At 45.2% G+C, this 26,146-nt stretch overlaps 1 long non-coding RNA gene across 1 annotated transcript in view; it reads right to left on the reverse strand.

The window, feature by feature from the left end:
• Positions 1-26,146, reverse strand: part of LOC124612309 — a 315,920-nt gene that overhangs the window by 121,742 nt on the left and 168,032 nt on the right. Inside the window, exon 2 of the long non-coding RNA XR_006979526.1 lies at positions 4,820-4,868. This is a non-coding gene — a long non-coding RNA (uncharacterized LOC124612309). The remainder of the gene's footprint in view (positions 1-4,819; positions 4,869-26,146) is intronic.

The following is a 26,146-nucleotide window of genomic DNA, read 5'->3' on the forward strand; positions in this document are numbered from 1 at the left end:
ACACTATTTCCTTTTAAATCCAACTTTTATTCTACATATTTGAAAGTTTTACAGCGTGTAGATACATCCTTTAGGAACAATATTTTCATTTCTCCACATAATTTCTGTCCCGCTCAACTGCTTTACACCATCTTGGAACCAGCACCTTTATACCTGCATGGTAAAATTCTGGACCAACCTGTTGGAGCCACTGTTTGGCAGCGTGCACAAGGGAGTCATCATCTTCAAATCTTGTTCCACGAAGAGAGTCTTTCAGTTTCCCAAAGATGCCTCTGTCAGCAGTGACCAATTCGTTAACTCTCTGCACATTGTCTGGAGTGTGTACAGTACGAGGCCTGACGCTGCGAGGACAATCCTCAATATTGCCGTGCCTGCTTCCATCACGTAACCTGCTTGCGTACCGAATAACTGTACTGCGATCGACAGCAGCATCTCCATACACCTTTTTCAACCTCTTGTGGATGTTTCCCACTATTTCGTTTTCACAGCACAGGAATTCTATGACCACACGTTGCTTCTGACGAACGCAGCCATCTTGAAGACATACCCTGACGGCGCCACTCAAGGGAACAGATTGAACTAAGTTTGAAAACAATCGGGAAGGATGTATCTACACACTGTAAAACTAACACACATGCAGAATGAAAACCGTATTTTTACAAAAAATAGTGTGCTCTTCCTTTGGAGTGACCCTCATAATTAATGTCAGCAATGACAGAAATTTCCCTTGTGTTTAGACTGGTGTACTCGGATGGTGAAACAAAGGATTAATGATGGAAGCTTTGAGTTGTATTGTCGGTTTTATATTTGCTTCTTACTTCATACTGCACACCGAATTTTATAAAGTGGGAGCTTCGAAAAATTAAGTACGGTAATACTACTTTCTGTGATAAGGAAGGATTTCATATTTGAGATTTTACGTCCACTAGTTCGAGAAACCCGTATCACGGAAGAACACATGCGTTTGAATGGAAATTCAGAGAAGCGCTGACGGTCTCTGGAGTCGCGTTCGCACTGCAATATTCAGTACAAATGGCATAGCTTATTGGCAGCCGCAGAACTGCAGCAGCTGGGGCCGGCGCTCTAGATCACCTTCTGCTCGCTGGGGGCGATACGAAAGCAGTTCTGCGAAATATGGGGTCCCTGTGGGCCACAAGTGTGCGCAATAGCGGACTCAAAACTCTGATACACGATAAGCGTACTTGAGCTCAATAGCGGCATGGAGCCGGGAACGTCGGCGCAGTGCGCTACATCACGTCTTCAGTTATTGTAAGGTCTACCAGCACTGCTAAACTATGGTTCCTTAAATCTGCAGTTTTCATTTGCTGTTACACTACTGGCCATTAAAATTGCTACACCACGAAGATAACGTGCTACAGACACGAAATTTAACCGACAGGAAGAAGATGCTGTGATATGCAAATGATTAGCTTTTCAGAGCATTCACACAAGGTTGGCGCCGGTTCCGACACCTAAAACGTGCTGACATGAGGAAAGTTTCCAACCGATTCCTCATACACAAACAGCAATTGACCGGCGTTGCCTGATGAAACGTTATTGTGATGCCTCGTGAAAGGAGGAGAAATGCGTGCCATCACGTTTCCGACTTTGATAAAGGTCGGATTGTAGCCTATCGCGATTGCGGTTTATCGTATCGCGACATTGCTGCTCGCATTTGTCGAGATCCAATGACTGCTAGCAGAATATGGAATCGGTGGGTTCAGTGGGTTAATACGGAATGCCGTGCTGGATCCCAACGGCCTCGAATCACTATCAGTCGAGATGACATGGCTGTAACGGATCGTGCAGCCACGTCTCGATCCCTGAGTCAACAGATGGGGCCGTTTGCAAGACAACAACCATCTGCACCAACAGTTCGACCACGTTTGCAGCAGCATGGACTATCAGCTCGGAGAACATGGCTGCGGTTACCCTTGACGCTGCATCACAGACAGGAGCGCCTGCGATGGTGTACTCAACGACGAACCTGGATGGGCGAATGGCAAAACGTCATTTTTTCGGATGAATCGAGGTTCTGTTTACAGCATCATGATGGTCGCATCCGTGTTTGGCGACATCGCGGTGAACGCACATTCGAAGCGTGTGTTCGTCATCGCCTTACTGGCGTATCACCCGGCGCGATGGTACGGGGAGCCATTGGTTACACGTCTCGGTCACCTCCTGTTCGCATTGACGGCACTTTGAACAGTGGACGTTACATCTGAGATGTATTACCACCCGTGGCTGCACGCTTCATTCGATCCCTGCGAAACCCTACAGTTCAGCAGGACAATGCACGACCGCATGTTGCAGGTCCTGTACAGGCCTTTCTGGATACAGAAAATGTTCGACTCTTGCCCTGACCAGCACATTCTCCATATCTCTCGCCAATTGAAAACGTCTGGTCAATGGTGGCCGAGCAGCTGGTTCGTCACAATCCGCCAGTCACTATCCGTGATGAATTGTGGTATCGTGTTAAAGCTGCATGGGCAGCTGTACACGTACACGCCATCCAAGCTCTGTTTGACTCAATGCCCAGGCGTATCAAGGCCGTTATTACGGTACTAATTTCTCAGGATCTATACACCCAAATTGCGTGAAAATGTAATCACATGTCAGTTCTAGTATAATATATTTGTCCAATGAATACCTGTTTATCATCTGCATTTCTTCTTGGTGTAGCAATTTTAATGGCCAGTAGTGTATTTTTCAGAAACTCCTTCGGGTTCGACCGGGATAAGTACAACTAATATGGACGCCAACAAATATATTTCACACAAACTGATCAAAAGAAAAAAAAAACGGCAAGAAAAGTAAGTTGAGTGAAATTATATGGTTCCAGTGACCTTTTCAGGTCAACAGTTGATCAGGTGAGAGGGTGTACACTAGAGTAAAACGAATGTGCCTCAAGAAACTGAAAACCCGAGTTTTAGCCATCACTTTTTAACTTGTGTTGTAAGGTTACTGCAAATGAAGGTTATTGAACGGTGGACGTGTCTCTGTACAATACTTAACGTCATGTGAATCTTCACTGTCTGTCTAATGTTTTTTTAGTTAACTGTGTAGTTTGGCTGGCTCTGAGCACTATGGGACTTAACATCTGAGGTCATCAGTCCCCTAGAAGTTCAAACTACTTAAACCTAACTAACCTAAGGACATCACACACATCCATGCCCGAGGCAGGATTCGAACCTGCGACCGTAGCAGTCGTGCGATTCCAGACTGAAGCGCTTAGAACCGCTTGGCTACCACGACCGGCGCACTGTGCAGTTTGTTTTCGATGAATCCATTTTATTAATTACTAGCTGACAAACCCGGTATTGCCTGGGTATTCATTTTTCGTTAGAAACGAAAACAAAAAATCAACTGTGTTTGTAATGAAGTATCGAAAAAATTGCATTGCTATGTATTCGCGAAAACGCCGTTGAAATTGTAAAACAGTCCTACAAAGAAATGTGCGTAATGTACAAATGTACAACTCAGTATTGAAATCAAGAAACATGTTCCCGAATAGTTTCTGTACACTGGGCGCAGCAGCTTCGCATGTTTACAACGCGATTTTGTGAAGGTTTCCTTGGCAACACCTCTTCGTAGCTGTGTTAACGGCTATCGTTTCCGCCTACAGCCGTTTGCGCTTCGCAGTTGTACGCTGTCAAAAGCGCTGCCAGGTGTCAGGGATTTCCTTAAGTTAACTCGACTGCAGGAGTGTCTCAGTAGTGAAGAATAAATGTATTAAAGCTTCATGCAAGATGCGGCATATTTTTACGTATCCCAGTGTTTATTTCTCCTGAATTATGTGTTGCACAATGATACATTTGTGTAGGTACATTCAGCGGCATATATGGATACTGTCTGCAAAATTTGTTGCGAATAAGTAATACATTTAAACGCAATTCATGAGGCGCCAATTTTTCACGCATCTCATTATGACGTCATGTTTCCTGAACTATGAAAGGCAGGCGATTCTTACCCCTACAATGATTTTGCCTAGCAGTAAGAGATATGTGTGCCAAGTTTGGTTAAGATCGGTTCAATGATTTAGGAGCAGATGGAGACCATACACACACGCACACACAAGCGCACGCGCACGCGTGGACACACACACACACACACACACACACACACACACATACATTTTTATAGATGTATCATATGGGAGACTATTTGCACTGCTGTGTTAACATGGTGCTTGAAAAGCGCTCTACGTGAAATGAACTAATTGACACCATAAACTGTTATGATTATCCTCTCCAGGGCAAAGAATATCCTACGTCGCTGAAAGCTCAATTCGAAGTGACTTTCAATAACTGAGAATCGGATTCCGATCTCCGACTTGAATGAACTGTATCTCTGGAATTCTTATTGCTGTCAAAATAGTCTGTCAATAATCCTTTGTCACTGTAACCTCCCAGCCTGGAGTGATGATCTTGAGTAGTTAGCAGTGGAGCCACTGGGGAGTTCAAACGATTTGAGGACGCAGAATAGAATGACTCCAGGAGGCATGGCTAGACTTGCTACTTCAGGTAGTCTCTGCAGGGCGGGCTCAAGTTTATTCCCATGAAAACAGTCCGGGAGGAAACCAACAGCGTAATCTTGGTAGCTTTCTTAATGAGTAGCCGTTGCACTGCCCGTAAATAAGAGCAGTTTTGTGGTTGGACTGCTGGGTACCTAGCATTAGCTGTTGTAATTTGTTCCTGTAAAATTAGACCACCTTCAGATGCAATACTAGCTTAAAGATAAATAAAAACATTAGTCATTTCCTCTCATCTGAGCTATTTATAATAATGCTTGAAATTAATACGAAAATGTACAAGCTTACCTGAAATACGGTTGCTATCACTGGTGTCAACTGGTCCGCGTCGGTGCAACTAAAAAGAGACAAAAAGATCCCTGATTTCACATGCAGTGTGTGACAGACTTGGTGTTATTATTACGATAGAATGGTCACAGCAAATAGTGTACGTAGAGATGTGTGCTAGTGCGTTACTGGCACAGTTATTACAAAAACAGAAATTAAATAAAATGTGCAAAAATACAACACTAAATATAGTACGGCAGGATTACAAAACAGGATAAACGATAACCGAATGCTTCATTAGGTCATATTAAATAAAACGATTCTAACATCACATAGTAAAAGATAAAATTCAAAGCTATATTAAATATAAAAGCTTGTGACATAATTATTGTTGTGTTGTATAAAACATGTAATAAAACGTAACCTACGCCATTTTGTTCATTAAATTATAAAGGTGACATCGGACCCTCCATGAAGCTGCTCATGAAGTGGTGCTGTTGTATACAGAAGAAGGCGCTACGCTAAAAATTGTAGCGAAATGTAGGAAGACCTCTAGCTGACCCTCAACAGAAACGAATGTAACATATTGCGCATGAGACGATGAAGACTCTTTATTCTTTGATTGCAAAACTGCTGAGCGAACATTGAAGATAATCACATCCTTCAAATATCTGAGAGTATGTGTACTGCGCAATTTAAAGTGGAGCTACCACATGAGACTGGTCGTAGGAAAGGCAGAAGCAAGACTGATATTAGTTGGAAGAATCCAGAATAAGTAAGGTACGAAGGAGATACACAACTCTCTTTCGACTGATAACTGATAGTTTCTTTTCAGTCTGGGATCCTTACCTGATTCGGTTGTTAGAGAAACCAGCACAGAGTTAAAGAATCAACGCGTTTCGTCATGGGTTCGTTTAGCAAGCGCGAAGGCGTCACGGAGTTATGTCATGGAACTCCTGTGGCAGACACTGCAAGAGAGGCGTTGTGTTGACGCAGAGGTTACAACACTGCGATAGCGTCCTTTCGTAGAAGAGTAAACCGACACTGCTTCCTCGTACATGTTACTGTAATCTTCAGTCCGAAGGCAGGTCTGATGCAGCCACTTACGCTAGTCTATCCTGTGTGCACCACTTCATCTCTCCCCCCCCCCCCCCCCCCATGCGGGGTTAGAATAGGCAAAAGGAATTCGTGCCTGTAGTAAGAGGCGACTAAAAGGAGTCTCACACATTTCGGCCTTTATCTGATGGGCCCCTGTAGGGGTTGACCTCCATTTTTCAAAATTTTCCCGAAGAGAGAGCCAATTGGGGAGGGCGCCTTACATGATGTATCGTGTCCATCATGCACTGAGACCTCTCGCATCCTTCGTCGACGTGGATCTGCACTTCCGCTCATTCTCCAGCTGTTGGGAGAAATCACCCTCCTGGGTGCGCTTTCCTCCATCCTCTATGCAGTATCGCTTTCTGCGCTGTCGATGATAACAGACTTCTTAACTCGTTTCTGCCTGACACCCAGCACGATAGCCAGTCCGTTGTGGTGGGGCCACCGTGTACCCTGTTGGTTGTAGCCCTCTGACGACACAGAGATCGCTCTGCTGATGCCTGCGCCGAAATCCTCACGTATGCCAAGGAGTGGATGCCTGTCACCCAGGGGCACCGCGACACCCGGAAATGGCCGTCCTGCCAGGTGGCCTTTGCTGCGGCTGTGTGTCGCCTGTGGGGAGGGCTCCTGGTTGGAGTGGGTGGCATCAGGGCGGATGACACGCCATGAACCGTAGTACGTCATCTCTTGCTGGTGGTTAAACACCAGCAGTCTCTAAGCGGTCAAGGTCTAACTTCAATGTTAAGAAATACGACTCCAAATCGTCCCCCGCCCCCCTCCCTCCCCGGCCACTCGATGGGAGGAACGCCAGGCTACGGATGGCAGTGAAGCTTATTCATCCCAGTACCTCATACGTACGAGAGTTGACGGGGAATCCTTCTTGTCAATGAAACCTCAGTTTTTTGTGGAGTTTGGGGAGGTGGAGGGCTTGTTAAAAATGCGGGCGGGTTCAGTCTTGATCAAAACAGTATCCTCTGCCCATTCACGGGCGCTACTCGCCTGTGACAATCTGGGGGATGTTTCTGTTTCCATCACGTCCCATAAGAGCATAAATATGGTCCAGGGTATCATATTTCACAGGAACCTTCTTTTGCGGTTTGACGATGAGCTGCGCGCCAGTTTAGAGTGGCGAGGTGTTCATTTCGTCCGGCGCGTCCACTGGGGTCTGAGGGATAATCAGGTTGCCACCAGTGCCTTCATATTGGCCCTCGAGGGTAACACATTACCCAAGAAGGTCAAGGTGATGGTCTACCACTGTGACGTAAAGCCATATATCCCTCAAGGCTTACAATTGTGGTTCGCGTCCAGTCCCTTCTGCCTGAACTGGGGTCCTTCCCGTTACCACCTCTCCTCGAGGTCCTTTCACGTACACCTCCATGGTGTACACCAAGGCCGCAGATTCTTCTGCACCTCTCGCATGGCTCTAAGGACTCAGTTAACCCTGCGGCTCTCCGCTATCACTTCCTCTCGATTCTCGACATGTACCAGGGCCATGAAGTAGTTTACAGCGACGGCTCAATGGCTGATGGTCACGTAGGCTTTGCATATGTTCACGGAGAACATATTGAGCAGAACTCCTTGCCAGATGGCTGCAGTGTTTTCACTGCAGAGCTGGCGGCCATATCACGTGCTCTTGAGCACATCCGCTCTTGCCATGGCGATTCATTTCTCCTGTGTACTGACTCCCTGAGCAGCCTATAAGCTATCGACCAGTGCTACCCTCGCCATCATTCGGTAGCGTCCATTCAGGAGTCCATCTATGCTCTGGAACGGTCCTGTCGTTCAGTGGTGTTTGTGCGGACCGCAGGCAACGAACTCGTCGACAGGCTGGCCAAACAGGCTACGAGGAAATCGCTTCTGGAGATGGGAATCTCCGAAACTGACCTTCGTCCTGTCTTACGCCGCAGGGTTTTTCAACTTTAGGAGACGGAATGGCATGACAGTACGCACAACAGACTGTGTGTCATTAAGGAGACTACGAATGTGTGGAAGTTTTCCATGAGGTACTTTCTCAGGGAATCGGTTGTCCTCTACCGCGAGGACCCACCTCAGTGTCGCTGTGGCTCACAAATGATGGTCGTCCACCTGTTGCTGGACTGCCCACTTTTAGCCGCTCTGTGGCGGACTTTTAACTTTCCCAGCACGCTACCTTCGGTGTTGGGCGACAATGCCTCAACAGCAGCTTAGTTTTACGTTTTATTCGTGAGGGCTGCTTTTATCGTTTGATCTAAGTTTTAGCGCATGTCCTTTGTCCCTCTGTGTCCTCCACCCTAGTGCTTTTAGGGTGTAGATTTTAATGTGTTGCAGAGTGGCTGGCTTCTCCTAGTTCTTCTCATGGTCAGCCAGCCACGGTAATATGCTCTCTTGTTTTGATCTCTTCTACATGTTTCTTGCGTCTCTCTGTGGTTTTCTTGTCGGATTTCGTCCATTTTAGTGTTTGTTGCCCTTGTGTCATTCTTGTGAGTTTCTCCTTTCTTGCAGCTGTGTTTTTTATGTCTCGATTATTTTACTCCCACCCTTGTGGAATTACTTTAATCGGAACGAGGGACTGATGAACTAGCAGTTTGGTATCTCCCCCCTCCCCTTCCCCTCTTTTAAACCAACCAACCAACTTCATCTCCGAATAACTATTCAACTTACACCCATTTTAACTATTTACTGTATTCATCGTTTCTTCTCCCTCTACGATATTTATCCGCCATAATTCCCTCCAATACTAAAACGACAGTTCCTTGTTGCGTCAGAATTTTCCTACCAGCCAATCCTTCCCTTTAGTAATGTTTTGCCACACATTTCTATTTTCCCCAGTTCAATTCAGTACCTCCTCATAAATTATTCAGTCTACTCACATCATCTTCAGCATTAATCTGTAGCACAACGATTCAAAAGCTTCTGTTCTCTTCTTTTCTGACATGCTTATCGCCCACGTTTCACTTTCATACAAGGCTAAACTCCAGTCAAATATATTCAGAAAAGACATTTTAACATTTGAATTCATATTCCATATTAACAATTTCCTCTTTTCAGAAATGCTCTTCTTGTTATAACTAATCGACTACATTCCATTACTATTGTTTTACTTTCGTCTGTGTTCATCTTATAACCTCTTTTCAAGGCACTGCCATTTCGTTGAACTGCTCTTGTAATTCCTGTCTCGTCTCTGATAGAATTATAATGTCAACGCCAAACCTCAAACATTTTATTAATTGTCCCTCACCTGTAATTCCTTCCGCAAATTTTTCCTTAGTTTCCTTTATTCCTTACTCAACATACAGATTGAATAACGTTGGGGATAAAATATAACCCTCTCTCAATCCCTTCTCACCCACTACTTGTCTTTCATGTCCTTCGACTCTTAAAACTATAGTTTGGTTTCTGTACAAACTGTACATGATCTTTCGCTTCTTATATTTTATCCCGCACCTTCAGAGTTTCACTGTATTCGAGTCAACACCGTCAAAAGATTTCTCTAAGTTTCCCTTCGTTGTAAACGGAAGTTTGTCTTTCTTTGACCTACCTTGTTAGATAAGTCGAAGGGCGAGTATTGCCTCGCGTGGTCCTACATTTCTCTAGAACCTCGTCCGTAAGGACAGTGAAAGTGAAATTAGAAAGATTCGAGCTGATGTCAAGGCTTACCAACTGTTGATCGATAACTGTGGACTGTTGCAGACATACAGACTCTCAGTGGAGACTGATACACCGGCTGCTTGGTTTCGGTCTCTACCGAGCAAGGTGGAGCAATGGTCAGCGCTTACAAGCCGACTGTACGAACTTCCCTTGACCGATTTGATTCATGTTGACAGGATGTTTAGGGCGCGATTATAACATCTGTAGACAGGAAGATGCAAGTTGCAACCATTTTCGAGAAAATCGGGTTTGAAAATTTTGGGCTTGCTTGTACACTTTGTTCGGTCGCTAGTGTTCAAGGAATCCGCATACGAGCGAGGAAGCGCTTAGTTTGATAACCATCAGACCCCTGGATCAAATCCCGCTGTTGGTGCTACTTGTTTTTTCATTCGTACGCAATTATAACAACAGGTTCAAATGGTTCAAATGGCTCTGAGCACTATGGGACTTAACAGCTGTGGTCATCAGTCCCCTAGAACTTAGAACTACTTAAACCTAACTAACCTAAGGACATCACACACATCCATGCCCGAGGCAGGATTCGAACCTGCGACCGCAGCAGTCTCGCGATTCCGGACTGAGCGCCTAGAACCGCGAGACCACCGCGGCCGACTATAACAACAGGTTTATTATGACTGCGCAGATTTTCAGTATCAATTGAATCTTTTATTATTTTACCAAGAGGAAGCATTGCCTGCTGGGGGAGCGACTGTTAAAACAAAGTTTTTGGAAACAACCACAAGTACCACTTTGTATTTACATTGACCGGTTTCGCATCATCAGAATATACGCTTTAAAAGACACAACTTGAGAAAATACGGAAAACATAAATCGACGTTACGTAAAGTAGATATTCTGCTTACGTTTAAAGTTGGCTGACAGCATTAAAGATTGCCTTTAAAGTTGTCTGACAGTTCTAAAGATTAATCTGTTTGTACTAACGTACTTTAACTTGTGTTTAAAGCACTGTAGTAAATGATGATATTGACAGCGCCAAAGATGAAATTGAGTGTACAACTCTACTCGTAATGTACATGGTATAGTCTATCCAAAGATAATTTACAACTATAGAAAACGAAAGTTACATTTTAATTGCCTCTCTTATGGAGGTGTGTGTGTATAGACATCTCACATCCGCTCGTAACTGCTTATTTTTCAAAAAATGTGAGTACATCTCTAAAAATTAAAACTTCTTTCAATATACATTATAAATAATACTTATTTAAAAATTTACATACAAAAATGCATTCAAAACTACCGTATTAAAGCTGTTTCTGTTAGGATTATACGGCAGGTATTATATTTTGGTTGCTTATCTACAGCAGTTCATCAAATAACTGGAAGAAACTCATGTAAACTTAATTCGTTTTGTTCTTTCAATAAAATATTGAAGTGTTGTAGGTAAGCAACCAAAATATAATGCCTGCCGTATAATCCTAACAGAAATATGTTTTAAAACGGAAGTTTTGAGTGCATTTTTCAATACATATTTTTAATATGTATTTTTTATAATGTTTCTTGAAAGAAGTTTTGATTTTTAGAGATGTAAGCAGTTATGTACGGATATGAGATGTCTATACACACGCCCATAAAAGAGGCGATTAAAATGTATCTTTCGTCTTCTATAGTTGAGTATTATCTTTGGACAAACTGTACCAAGGACGTTACAAGTAGTGTTGTACAGCCAATTTCATCTTTGGCGCTGTCTACATCATCATTTACTACTGTGCTTTTAACGTACTTTAACCATGAATTTAAGTACGTTAGTACAACCAGATTAATCTTTTGAGCTGTCAGCCAACCTTAAAGGAAATCTTTAATTCTGTCAGCCAACTTTAAAGTAAGTCACCATACAGGAAGTAGAATACCTACTTTATGTAATGTCAAGGTAAGTTTTCCGTATCATCTCAATTTGTGTCTTTTACAGTGTATCTTCCGATGATGCTCTTGCTCATTTGAAGAGCGAGACCGGCCAATAAAAAATACAAAGTGCTACTTGAGGCAGTTGTCAAAAAATTATTTATTATTGCCATAATATTTACCCTGAAAATCGAATTTTTCTTCAAAATTATGGAAACAGTTTCTCATTGTAACTATATCCTTGCAGGTACGTTCCAACTCAACATGAGCCCGTTTATTCGGTATCCGTCACGTACCACGAATTGTTTTCCGCTACCTTTCAGAAGCGTTGCGAAATATTTTTCCTCACATTTTCATTTGTTCTTGTGTTATTACTGCAGAGGCTGTTTTTAATCCGACTTCTGAAACTTCACTGTGAAGCGATTCGACTTCACTTTCTCTTGCCGTCGAAATACCAAGCAGATCCCTACAGTTTCTTGTAAAATCAGATAATCTGGGGCGCTGGCAAGTACTTACCTTGGGGGCGATTTTACGAACGTGGGTTTTTCAAAGCTGTTTCCTTTCTAATTATAACGGATAGACTTTCACGTCTGGGGTTTTCATTAGTTAAAACTTCCGGGCTGAGAAGCCATGGTCGAGCTGTAAAACTTCTTCTTCCTGAAAAGTTCTACAGGTCCACCGCAGCCTCTCAGCTCGGAAGTTTTAACTAATGTTCCCTTTCTCCCACCACCAACTGGAATCTTTCGTGGGGATGTTTGTGGTGGATCAAAACTTCATGCAGCTGTGCAGGGAAAATGGGTTCTTACAGTGAGTCGTGCCGTACCTGGACATGTAGTGGAAAAATGGTCTCATGGTGGGTCGAAACGAACCTACACGGATACCGTGAAAACGGGCTCATGATGAGTTGAAGTGTACCTATAGGAATACGGTTACAGTCGGAAACAGCACCCAAAATTTTAGAGAAAATTTAGATTTTTCAAGATAAGGACTATTAAATACTAAATTATTCATTAAATATTGATAATTTGCTCACAAGGGAACCTTCCCATCGCACCCCCCTCAGATTTAGTTAGAAGTTGGCACAGTGGATAGGCCTTGAAAAGCTGAACATAGATCAATCGAGAAAACAGGAAGAAGTTGTGTGGAACTATAAAAAAAAGTAAAATATACAAACTGAGTTGTCCATTCAGTCTGCTTTCGGCTGCGGTGGGGCGAGGACGTCCGCTGCGCCCCGCCGTGCGCGACCATGAGCGCTTGCTTGTGTTTACCTTCTTGCGGCGCGAGTTGTATTTGTTCCAAGTTCAGTGCGACTATGGCACACACATGGCGCCACGATACGATCAAAATTACTTTCCAACCAGATCACGCGCGTCCTCGAGCCTATGAAATAGAACAGTTCATACGCGACGGTCTACGTTTAGATCCGGCGACTGTCGTCGAAATACATTTTTCTATAACGGCGAGCGTGGTTTATGTTAAAATGACCAGTGCAGAGGTCTGCGCGACAGTGGTTTCTAAATACTCGAACTCTCTCCGATTCAAACATTCTGACGGGCATATCGGTGCAGTGACGGTGGATCATGCAGGCATGGGCCTAAGGACTGTAAGGGTTTTTGAGCTCCCCTTCGAGGTCCCAGAGGAAGTTGCCAAGACGCCTTCCGACCATATGGCAATGTTATCAGCCACGTTGCAGAAAAGTGGCAAACTTTCTCGACGTATAAGGTCTACAATGGTGTGCGCCAAATTAAACTTGAGCTCAAGAAACATGTGCCGTCCTATTTGAACATCGGTGGCTGTCGTGCAATCATCATGTACGACGGTCAACCGCGTACCTGTTCCGGATGTGGGCAGGAAGGCCATGTTCGATCGAGCTGCTTACAACGTAGAATTACGCAGATACCAGTGGGAGACTCCGTTTCCCCGACGGGGGCGACAATCCTGCCCCTCACGTACGCTCAGACGACGATGCGCACCATAGTTGAGGACGAAACGGGCGATCAGACACATCCATCGACGCCAGAAGTACCAAGGGAGGAAGAGGAAGGACCCCAGATGCCATCCCATATGTCGCTTCCTCCGCAGAAACAACAGCAGCAACAGTCCCACGGACTCCAGACGCAACATAACATTCAGAACGCAATGGACGTGGACGCGAACATTGTCCCGACCGCGGCTTTCCTAGCGGAAGGTGATACGACGCTGGATTGCCTCCCACATTCGGATACGGATGTCCACGTTCGAAAGCAACGTTCGCCTCGACGACGCAAGCGACGTCGGCGGACCCCTTCTGACGATTGCCTCCTACACACGGCCGGTCAAGAAGGTGACATCTCATCAGACGGCATGGATGCTGCGCCTGCTGAGGATCTAAGTGGTGTAGACGGTTCACTTGCCCATACTACGAGTGCCCAGTTACTTCTTGCACCACAAATGCGGCAGGTCGCGTCGATGGATGGCGCTCCGTCTACCTCTACCAAAGACGACGTACGTGAGAGAGATTTAGGTACCGATCAGCTACTGTGGTCGGACGATGTTGAGGAACTTCCTGAAGAGGCCACGGATGACAAGGGAGAGGGCGGCATTGGGGATGCCACTCCTAGCGTGAAAGACTCATAATTTGTAACGGGTTCGGTGGTTCCGGCATCTCTTGCGGTTAGGTTTGATTGCCATGGCGTCTACCCTAGGTGAAGAGGCTAGGCAGCACACCTTTCGCCTTGCCACAATCAATATCAACGCGATAAGGGCACCACACAAACTGACAATGCTACAACGCATGCTTGATGCGGTGGACATCGACGTGGCCCTCTTACAGGAAGTATGTGTCGCTAGTTTCCCTGACTTCCACGGATATACCGCCCACATCTCCCACGCCTCTTCTACCGATTGTGGTGTGGCTGTTCTGCTACGGGACGGTTTGGCGGCTACGGACGTACTGTACTTACCGAGTGCAAGAGCCATGGCAGTAACTGTCAACGGTGTACGACTCATCAATGTATATGCCCCTTCAGGATCAGGGGGACGGAGAGATCGGGCCCGCTTTTTTTCGGAAGATATTACGCGTCTATTTATGGGCCGCATAGACGATATGGTGATCGGAGGAGATTTTAACTGTACATTATCTCCATCTGATCAGCAGCCACATCACGTCCCGTGTGCGGAATTGGAAATGCTAGTGCGTGACCTCCACCTGATTGACACGTGGCGCCACATCCATGGCCCAGCTCCTGGTTACACCCATTATACTAGCCATTCATCAAGTCGGTTAGACAGGAGTTACGTCACAAGCACCCTTTCGACGGCGACGAGAGGAGCAGAGCTCTGCCCCACTGCATTCACCGACCACACAGCCTATATTTGGACCATTGCCCTCCAACCTACACGTGTGTGGCGCAGTAGGCCCCCCTGGAAACTGAACGTCGCCCATCTGGACGAGCCGGCATGTAAAGGTGCTGTCGAAGAGTCGTGGAACGCGTCCTTACAGCGTCGTGGTCGTTACCGATCGACCCTCAGTTGGTGGATTGAATGTGCGAAGCCTGCTCTTAGACACACCTTCATGGCTTACGGCCGGGAAGCAGCGGCATGGAGGAGGAGCACGGAAAACTTTTATTACACCGTCCTACGGGAATGTCTTGCTATGGAGCCCTCACCTGACAGGCAGATCACAGTCAATCGCGCGAAAGCGCAGCTCGTCTCCTTAGCACGCCATCATTTACAAGGCGCTGTTATACGGTCGCGTGCTCCAGACATGATACAATCAGAAAGGCCATCTATGCACCACGTGCTCATAGAACGCAGAGGCGCCGTAGGGCACTGGTAACCGACATGATAACCGACGACGGTCGACACGTGGTAGAACAAGCAGATATAGCAGAAGCCTTCTATGGGCATTACGCTCAACTTTATTCAGCAGTGCTCCCTGATATGGCGACGGTAGACACCGTTTCAGCACATGTCCACGGTACAGTTCCACCAGACATGGTACCGACTTTACTGGGAGAAGTGACAGAGGAGGAAGTGCTCGACGCCATTGGTAAAGGTGCTCCCCATAAATCACCAGGAATCGATGGGTTACCATTAGAGTTCTATCGAGCCTTTAAACAACTGTTGCTACCGTGTTTGATTGAAATTTGCCAGGAATTGATGTCCCCGGGTATAACATTGCCTGCACCGTTCTTGGAATGTCTGATTGTCCCCATCCATAAGCCGAAGGGACGGAATCATGTCCGCGACTATCGTCCCTTAACGTTATTGAACAGCGACTTCAAGATCTTTTCGAGGCTGCTATCAGAACGTATTCGTGGCACACTATTGCACGTCTTGTCCGGCGATCAGACGTCCTTGGGGGGACCCAACAACATCAGAACTGCGTTATGTCGTTACAGAGATCTCATCTCCCTTGCACGGGTGAGACGTTTGCCGGCAGCCCTCGCGTCTATCGACTATAGCCAGGCTTTTGACCGTGTGGGCCACACTTTCCTCACGCTCGTTCTACGGCGCATGGAATACCCCGACCCCTTTATCACAGTGTTGTCACGCCTTCTGCATGGTGCTACTTCTCGAGTACTTGTTAATGGAAGACTGACGGCACCCATGCCGATCCGCCGATCAGTACGACAGGGATTTCCATTATCAACATTGTTATTTGCATTGGCCTTAGAACCTTTGTTGTGTGGTCTCCGAGACAGGCTCACTGGGATACAGTTCGGCGGCTCCATCTATCGTTGCACCGCATATGCGGATGATTTGATGATCGTTATACGTGGAGCTGACGACATGGCCGCGGCTTTGGACTGGATTGCAACCTACGGTACAGCTTCTGGTAGCCAAATCAACGTTGACAAGTCCGTCGCCTTGAGCATCGGGATTGGGCTACCGCAGGAACACATTGCCCCCTTACGCTTCAGTGATACTGTACGCTGCTTGGGCTTAGATTTCATGAACGACATGCGACGCGCGACGACGCTCAATTATCGACGCCTTCTTAACCAAATTAGGGCCGGAATTGCAAATCAGCGGTTGCGATCCCTCAACATCGTTCAGCGGGCGTATTATGCCAATGTATACCTTGCGTCCCGCGTACCGCATGTCGCCCAAACGCTACCCATTCCAAAGCCCTTGGCTCGTAGCATTATGGCAGCGCTGGGATACTTCGTCACCGCTGGTATGTTACTGAAGATCAGATACGTATCTCTTACCCTCCCCAAGGAAAAAGGTGGTCTCGGCCTAGTTAACGTCCATGATAGGGCCATTGCCCTCTATGTTAGCTCACATTTATGTCTGCTGCGCCGTTGTCCTACGAGCCTCACGAGTCTGCTTCTGACGGCACTACGACCTGCTTCACTAAGAGCGCCGGTGCCACTACGGGACATCCCAGCGCCCCTCTTTTATATAGGACGTTTCTATTTAGAACAAAGTTATTGCAGTGTCGCGCTCACGGCACCACAAATGGCCACAACTCGACGCCTATATCATGCTGCAACGCCGCCCCCTAAATGTGGTCGAACTAAAATATCCTGACGTACGGTGGCGCGTGGTGTGGAAGACTGCACACGATGCCATGCTTGATTCCGATGTTGTTTCTCAATGGTCCGTAGTCGTTAATGGGAAACTCGTGACGCAAGAACGTCTCTACAATATTCACATGGCATGGGTTGTAATACAGTAGATTCTGACGAGCACCGCCTCAGCTGTGGAGAGGCGGAACCGGTTTGGCACCTTGTGCGGCAGATGCTGGCTTATCTCTTGCGAGTTAGGCCGGAGCATATATCTGGACGCACGTTATTGTTTCCGGATGAGACATTTTACCCCAAGACTCGAACCAACTCTGTCACCTGGATACGTGGACATGCAGTCCATTACCTCTGTCGTGACGAACACAAGAATTTCCTTGATTTCTGGCTTTATTTGCAAGAAAGACATCATGCTATTTCCGGGCATACCAGATATCGACAGTGCTTCGCAAACTACCTATGGAGTGTCTTTCACAGCCCGCCGTGTAGATGGAATGTTCCAGGCAGTGGCAGATGAGGTCAGAACAAACTGCAAACGAGCATATATTGAACATTCTTTATCAGTGGGCGCAGTCGCTGGGAAGCCTCACTACGACGTGGTAGCTTTCTTTTCATGTTATTTATGTTTCATATCTTCGATGGCGTCTCCATTCTGTTTTAGTTTTCCAGGCTTGATTAACTATGACTGTTCGCACATTGATATCTATATAAATAAAAAAAAAGATTAAAAAAAAGTGGGCAGGAGACCTGCGTTCGAATCCAAATAAATACACAAGAACAAAATAAGAACAAAATGAACAACAAATAAAATATAATAAAGTATTATACCCTTTCCTTTCTCCTTTTATTTTATTTTTTGTACAAAGTTCAGAGGCATATTTAATTTTTGTTCGTTGGCGGAACCTGAAGTGGTGGCGAACGGCCGTCCTAGTTAGATTTGGGATGAAAGTGGCGGTGGCACTAGCTTTGTTTTTGTTTTTAGGCTAGATAGGTTTTTGGGGGTAGTATGGGTGATAGGGGCCAACGCCTGAAGTGGAAGAGGTAAAAAAAAAAAAAAAAGAAAAAAGAAAAAGCTGCGGAACGAGAGGTCCTGGGTTCAAGTCTTCCCTCGAGTGAAAAGTTTAATTTTTTTATTTTCAGACAATTATCAAAGTTCAGGCACTCACACATAATCAACTTCGCTCTCCAAAATTCCAGGACATGTTCAGATTTGCTTGGACATATGCAGGATTTGACGGTCTACACACGGCAAAATCTGAAAACGTTAAAAATATATGTTTCGACAGAGCACAGGGAAAACTGTGCGACTGTGATACTGTTGTATTCATTTGTTGCAGTTTATGTGACAAACTCTTATGTTTTCATCACTTTTTTGGGAGTGATTATCACATCCACAAGAAAACCTAAATCAGGCAAAGTAGAAGAATCTTTTTACCCATTCGCCAAGTGTACAAGTTGCGTGGGTCGACAACATATTCCTGTCATGTGACGCGCAAGCCTTCACCAGTGTCGTATAGAATGTATCAGACACATTTTCCTGTGGAGGAATCTGTTGACCTATGACCTTGCGATCTCCTATTGGAGAGGCACGTCCTTTCGTCTACTAATCGCACGTTTTGTGGTGCGGTCGCAAAACAAAGACACTAAGCTTATTACAGTGAACAGAGACGTGAATGAACGAACGGATAGATCATAACTTTGCAAAATTAAAGAAAGTAAACTTCTCTCTCGAGGGAAGACTTGAACCAAGGACCAATCGTTCCGCAGCTGCTCACGCTAACCACGGAACTACGGCGCTCCTGAGCTCACACTATCCTTGATGTTGCCTATCTTGCGCATATGCTACTCAGTTTGTATATTTTGCTTATTTTTTTCCATTATTCTACACATCTTCTTCCTGTTTTCTCGACTGATCTGTGTTCAGTTTTTCAAGGCCTATCCAAGTGCCAACTTATAACTAAATCTGAGGGGGGTGCGATGGAGAGGTTCCCTTGTCAGTACAAATACACTGAAGAGCCAAAGAAACAGGTATACCTGCCTAATATCGTGTAGGGCCGCCACGAGCACGCAGAAGTGCCGCAGCACAACGTGGCCTGGACTCGAATAACGTCTGAAGTGGTGCTGGAGGGAACTGACACTATGAATCCTGCAGGGCAGGACGAGTATGTGGTGATTTCTTCTGAACAGCACGATGCAAGGCATCCCAGATATGCTCAATAAGGTCCATGTCTGGGGAGTTTGGTGGCCAGTGGAAGTATTTAAGCTCAGAAGAGTGTTCTTGGAGCCACTGTAGCAACTCTGGACGTGTGGAGTGTCACAGTGTCCTGCTGGAATTGCCCAAGTCCATCGGAATGCACAATCGACATGAATGGATGCAGGTTATCAGACATGACGCTTACGTACTTGTCACCTGTCAGAGTCGTATCTAGGCGTATTAGGGGTCCCATATCACACCAACTGCACACGCCACACACCTTTACAGAGCCTCCACCAGCTTGAATAATCCCCTGCTGCCATGCAGAGTCCATGGATTGATGAGGTTGTCTCCATACCCGTACACGTCTATTCACTCGATACAATTTCAAACGAGACTCGTCTGACCAGGAAACATGTTTCCAGTCATCAACAGTGCAATGTCGGTGTTGACGGGCCCAGGCGAATCGTAAAGATTTGTGTCGTGCAGTCAGAAGGGGTACACGAGTGGGCCTACAGCTCCGAAAGGCCATATCGATGTTGTTTTGTTGAATGGTTCGCCCGCTGATACTTGTTGATGGCCCAGCACTGAAATCTGCAGCAATTTGCAGAAGAGTTGCACTTCTGTCACGTTGAATGCTTCTCTTCAGTCGGTGTTGGTCCCATTCTTGCAGGATATTTTTCTAGCTGCAGTGATCTCTGAGATTTGATGTTTTACAGGCTTCCTGTTACTCACGGTATACTCGTTAAATGGTCGTACGGGAAAATCCCCACTTCATCGCTACGTCTGAGATGCTGTGTCCCATCGGTCGTACTCCGACTATAACAGCACGTGCAAACTCACTTTAATCTTGATAACCTGCCATTGCTGCAGCAGTAACCGATCAAACAACTGCGCCTGACACTTGTCTTATATAGGCGATGCCTACCGCAGCGCCGTATTCTGCCTGTTTAGATATCTCGTATTTGAATAAGGATGGCTATACCAGTTTCTTATTCACTTCAGTATAAATCTGTTCTTAGAATTACGTGGAAATGAAAAAAATATAGGACCGACAGGTGATTCGGTCCAGAGAGCTCGAGGTTGTGAACCTAAACTTTTTCTCGCTCAGCTATGGTCTCCTTGTATACTAGCGACCATGCGAGCACGCTTAGCACTTTTCAAACTCGATTATCTCGGACACTGTTGAGAGTTGCATTTTTCGGTTTATATTGGTTCAAAAAAAAAAAAGTTCCAATGTGTGTGAAATCTTATGGGATTTAACTGCTAAGGTCATCAGTCCCTAAGCTTACACACTACTTAACCTAAATTATCCTAAGGACAAACACACACACCCATGCCCGAGGGAGGACTCGAACCTCCGCCGGGACCAGCCGCACAGTACATGACTGCAGCGCCCTAGGCTGTTAGGCTAATCCCGCGCGGCTTATTTTTGTCGAAAGCCTGCGTTTCATGTCAGTATGTGTCAGTTCGGCGAGGAGAAGTCCGTACGGTCCTCTTGTTCCGCTTTCGGATGGACGACGCTTCAGTTCCCCGTCTGGTCATACAGATTTAGCATTTTCGTGATTTCCATAAGGCACTCCAGGGAAATGACGAGCTGGTTCCTTTGAAAACGGCATTTCCGGTTTCCTTCCCAATCGTTTCGTAATCCTAGCTTGTGCTCAGTCTCTAATGACCGCGCTGTCGACGGAACGTTAAACTCTAGTCTTCCTTTCCATCGTCGGTTTCGGTCTGACACGCTGTAGACCGGGGTCGCATCCCTAAGTGGCCATTGGGCACTCTGTCACACGACTAGCCGTGGCGTCTGTGGCGTCCAAGCATCGGGGCGGCGTCGCAGAAGCCGTCCAGCTGCGGCTGTGCCCGCCGGATCGATGTGGCTGTCGGCCGAGCCCTGCCCAGCCAGACAGGCGATGGGCCGCGATAGCGCACGGCCGCCAGCCTCCCCTCTGCTCTCCTAACGGGGCGGTCTCCGCCAGCAAGCAGCCCAACACTACACGTGAAGGGCCGCGGCGCCCATCACTCCAGCACGTCAGACTTCCTGGCCGAGTAAAAATGTGTGTCGGACCGAGACTCGAACTCGGGACGATTGCCTTCTGCGGGCAAGCTCTCTACCGAGTGAACTACCTAAGCACGACTCACGACCCGTCCTCACAGCTTTACTTCCGCCGGTGTTGCATCTCCAACCTTCCAAACTTCACAGATCCTCTCCTACGAAACTTGCAGGAGTAGCTGTCCTGTAAGAAAGGATACTGCGGGAACACAGCTTAGCTACAGTGAGGTGTAGCGCCGTTTACCGATCCTGCCTTCAATGCTAAGAAATACGACCCCAAATTGTTCCCCCCCCTCCCCCCCCCCCCTGGTCACACCATGGAAGGAACGCCAGACTAAGGATGGCAGTAAAGTTTATTCATCCCAGTACCTCGTATGTACGAGAGTTGATGGGAAATCCTTATTGTCGATGAAACCTCAGTTTTTTGTGGAGCATTTACAGGACAAGTTTGGGGAGGTGGAGGGCTTGTCCAAAATACAGGCAGGGTCGGTCTTGATCAAAACAGTATTCTCTGCCCAGTCACGGGCACTACTCGCCTGTGTCTCAGAGAGATTAGTGTCGAAATCCGGTGTGCCGGCCAGCCTGTGGATGGTTTTTAGGGCGAATGCGGGTTGGTTCCCCTTACTCGGCCTCAGTTACACTATGTTGGCATTTGCTGCGCAAACATTGTCTCCACGTACGCGTACACCATAATTACTCTACCATGCAAACATACCCTGGGTTCGGAGTGGGACGGCGGTGGGGTGGGTGGACTGCCGTGGCCTGTTGTATGGTTGTGAACCACTGAGGGCTACGCCGGGACGAAGCCTCTCAGTCGTTCCTAGGTCCCCGGTTTGATACACAATACACAAGCTTCATAATAAGGAAGGAAAGCTTAAAACATCACGTCCAATACTAAGTGAAGCCAACACTTTGACCCCTCTATCTAACGTGGAAGTTCTGAACCCGTTATTAGTCTACTTAAATTTTAAAAATAACCTTCCACCACTGCTGTTTGTAATCATATCTACGTACATCTACATAGATACGCCACAAACAACAGTACGGTGCACGGCGGAGGGCTCTTGTACCACTACTAGCCATTTCCTTTCCTGCACCACATGCAAATGGAGCGAGGGAGAAATGACCACCTACATGCCTTCGTACGAGATCTAATTTCTCTTCTCTTGTCTCCGCAGTTCGTAGCGAAAGTATGTTCGCAGCAGTATAATCGTTCTACAGTCAGCCGCAAATGACGTTTCTCTAAATTGCTTAATAGCGTTTTGCGAAAAGAACGTCGTTTTTTCACCTGTCTTTCACATTTGAGTTGGCAAAAAATTTTAAGTACAAGTTTTTTGCTGCACAGTTCATTTACTTTTTTTTGTAGTGATAAAATTTAGGCGATGAGCTCGTTTCAGCGATTTGTGATTACCAAGTGTAACTGTGAACATGGTATAACCAGTATAATAATGATCCTTACCTCTATGGCGTCTCAGAGCTGGATAGTGACAGATCGTGACGCGAGACTGGACGCGCACGTAGTTTATGTATCAGCCGATAGAGGACAGTATTGGATAGGGGACTGTGATTTAGTTTCGATTGTGCCCACTAGAGTACACTAAAGTAATAGAATGTTTTTCATAAACTGTTCTGGTATTTTCACAAAGTGTTACTATGTCTTTTTGTGTATGTAAAATGTTATAAATGTGTTTTAGCAGTATGAATGATGAGTGAGTGGGGTTTAAGATTAATATGCAGATAATTGTTTAACGAGTTATGTAGTGAGATTTAGTGTGGGAACATTTCGAAGAAGTATGGATGTGGACAAAGGCGATTTTTGTAGACTAGATTTGTGAAGTAAGTTTATGGTAAAGGGAAAGTTAATTCAGATATAAACAACAATAGTAAATAACTTTATGCATGAACAAAACTTCTGCATATTAGATAATTACGTCGGTAAAAAGTGCAGTCGATAGGTTTACTATTTTGCGATTGGTTATTGATGAAAAGCGCGGACTGACGCAGAAGAATGTTGTTTTGCTATTGGCTGTTGAGTAAACTGACCAATGGCAAAGCAATATTCTTCGCGCGCCTTTCTCTGCTGGTAGAGAAGACGTAGAGTATTCTAGAGAGAAGTCGGTAGCTAACCATGAAACAGTTAGGACGTGTGTAGTAGTAGTTGTGATGGAAATGATAAGTTGCCGGATCTAGCAGTGTTTCATACATCAAAAGTGTGGTCAAGTGACGGCATAATTATTCCGATGGGTGTGTAGAAATTTCGGAATTTTTTAATGAATTTTGTGACGAGAAAATACATAAATTCGGCGTGGCGTATTGAGTAGGTCGGTGGCTAAAAACTGTGACTGCATTAGGTACGGACAGACTTAATATTTGGCGAGCATTCTCAATCAAAAACAATCCGTATTTTTGTAGCGATTACGTTTTCGGGAAATGCAACACCATAAACTTGCTAAAGTGAGTGAAAGGGGTATTGAGTGGCTGTGTTAAGACCTGCACGTGCTTGGCAGCACTTGTTCACCTAAGTTTCAAAATATATTAATTAAAGACGAAATGTGCAACCTTTCATTTCGTGTGAAAACTTTCTCCCGAAACGTAGATTAGTTACTTTAATTGCAGCCTGGTTCACGTCGAGGTACAGTAGCTTTCGCTCGGCTTTCCTACTGGTGATCTGCTGAGACAATGTTCACAGGTAGGTGCAGGTTCGTTACGAAGGGACGGAAGGAACCGCTCTGCCGCAACAGCCGGGGGGATATTGCCAGAATGAAATTTTAACTCTGCAGCAAAGTGTGCGCTGATATGAAACTTCCTGTTGGATAAGCCTGTGTGCCAAATCGAGACTCGAAATCTGGACTTCTGCCTTTCGCGGGCAAGTGCTGTACCATCTGAGCTACCTAAGCACGACTCACAACCCGTCCTCACAACTTTGCTTCCGCCAGTATCTCAGTACGGAAGTAAAGCTGTGAGCGCGGGTCACGAAAGGCAAAGATCCCGAGTTCGAGTCTCGGTCTGGCACACAATTTCAGTTTGCCCGGAAGATTCATATCAGCAGCAGGGTGAAAATATCATTCAGCACGTACTCACACAAAAACCACACCTGCATCCTCCTAAAGCCTTGAAGTGGTCAATTTTGACTTGTCTGTGCTATCCAAATTTTTTGTCTGACTACGTATATTAACGGCAATTATCTAGTTCGTGAGTAAAACAGTAATCTCGAAGAATGTATTAACGTCTGGAATATACAACAATAGTCCATAGCGGGGTATTAAGAATTTAATCGGTGTAAATCTGTGTAACAGTAGCAATGGAATGTAGTCGAATTATATCACGTGATACTGGTAGAACTGAATTAGGAAACGAGACACTAAGCGTAGTCAATGAGTTTCGTTATTTACGGAGCAAAATAACTGACGATGGACAAAGTACAGAGGATATGAAATGCAGATTGGAAACAGCAAGAAAAGCGTTCCTTGAAAAAGAGAAATTTGCTAATGCTTAACACAAATTTAACTACAATTTCTTTGTTGAAATCGCGAATTTATACAATATCATCGGTTTATATTGTTCTAGCATTCTTCTTTAGATCTAAAATAGACAGTAAAATGTTCATAAAAAATTCTACCCACTTATAATAAATGCAATAAGAAAAGAAAGTGACAGAGAATTAACATAAAACTGGACTTGCCGTGTTGTACAATCAAGTATTTAGTCACTAAAACTACTGTGTGTTCACTAATGCTGCTATTTAACACGGAGATAAACGCGCATCTGACAGAGGGCACTGTATCTATAGTTATATAATTAAATTTATGGTATAAAAATAAACACCAGAAAAAGGAATTTTGGCGGATTATCTTAGACTAATGAAGAATTTCATAACTAATAATAATAATAATAATAATTTGTGGGGGGGGGGGGGGAGGGGGGAGCTTATGAGAAGATAATACAGTTGAGGTTGCAGAGAACTATAAGGGTTAAAGCACACTGTCCTCAGTTTTGAGATTGTAGCATTCTTGACATCTGCTGATTTTATGGTGAAGCATATTTATCTATATGTGTAGGCCCACATTGTATATATGAACATTCATTTCTCGGTAATTCATTTCTATATGGGCCCTAAGTATAATGTTGTTGTTTTGTGTTGCTCAATTGTTATCTGGGGTTGGAAACATAATTTAGTGTCTACATCATGTATACAATAGTAGTACTTCGTAATCGGAGGTATATCGGCAGTTTTATGTGAACCTCGAGCAACAGAATGTGCTTAATGAAAATGATGATGAGGAAGATAATGAAGTATTGGAATAGGTCATAATTGTGTGTGTGATAGATTTAGTATGTGTTCTTTATTTTTTGATTCTAGTTTCATAATAATTACAAACTTATCAACTGTTAAAAGATACCATGTCACTAGCCTGTATATGGAAATTATGTGAATCACATTAATAATAAATATGATCCTAAATAGTGATTAATATTTCATAACTTAAAAAGGGTAAATTATTTTTTATGGGAAATATAGGATGTTGAGACTTATTTAAAACATAAGTCAGACATATGACGCTGGTGGTTTGCCTACAAATCTGATTTTCACAAACACTCATTTTTTTCTAAAGTTTGTGTCTGTGCTTTGGGTCCTTACGGTTCTCATTGCGTCAGTTATGCTAATGAGCAGGCTTTCAATCGATAATGCCCTAGTGATGCTTGTTCTCGTATGTTAAAAAGTGATGCATCTATATGCAGAAACAAGTGTGATTTGACGCTTACTGCCTCGTGTGAAGACGACGAGACAGCGTGACCGCGTCAGCACCGCCCTTCTGCGCTCGTTCTAGGCACGTCGGCGACTTAGGGCAACAGCAAGATAGAGAGCACCTGCAGGAAGCGAGCCCTGCTGACTGCAGTGGGCTGGGTTGGGTTGTTTGGGGGAAGAGACCAAACAGTGAGGTTGTCGGTCTCATCGGATTTGGGAAGGATGGGGAAGGAAGTCGACCGTGCCCTTTCAAATGAACCAT

The sequence above is a fragment of the Schistocerca americana genome, chromosome 1 (assembly GCF_021461395.2).
Source record: "Schistocerca americana isolate TAMUIC-IGC-003095 chromosome 1, iqSchAmer2.1, whole genome shotgun sequence".
In the NCBI taxonomy this organism is placed as follows: domain Eukaryota; kingdom Metazoa; phylum Arthropoda; class Insecta; order Orthoptera; family Acrididae; genus Schistocerca; species Schistocerca americana.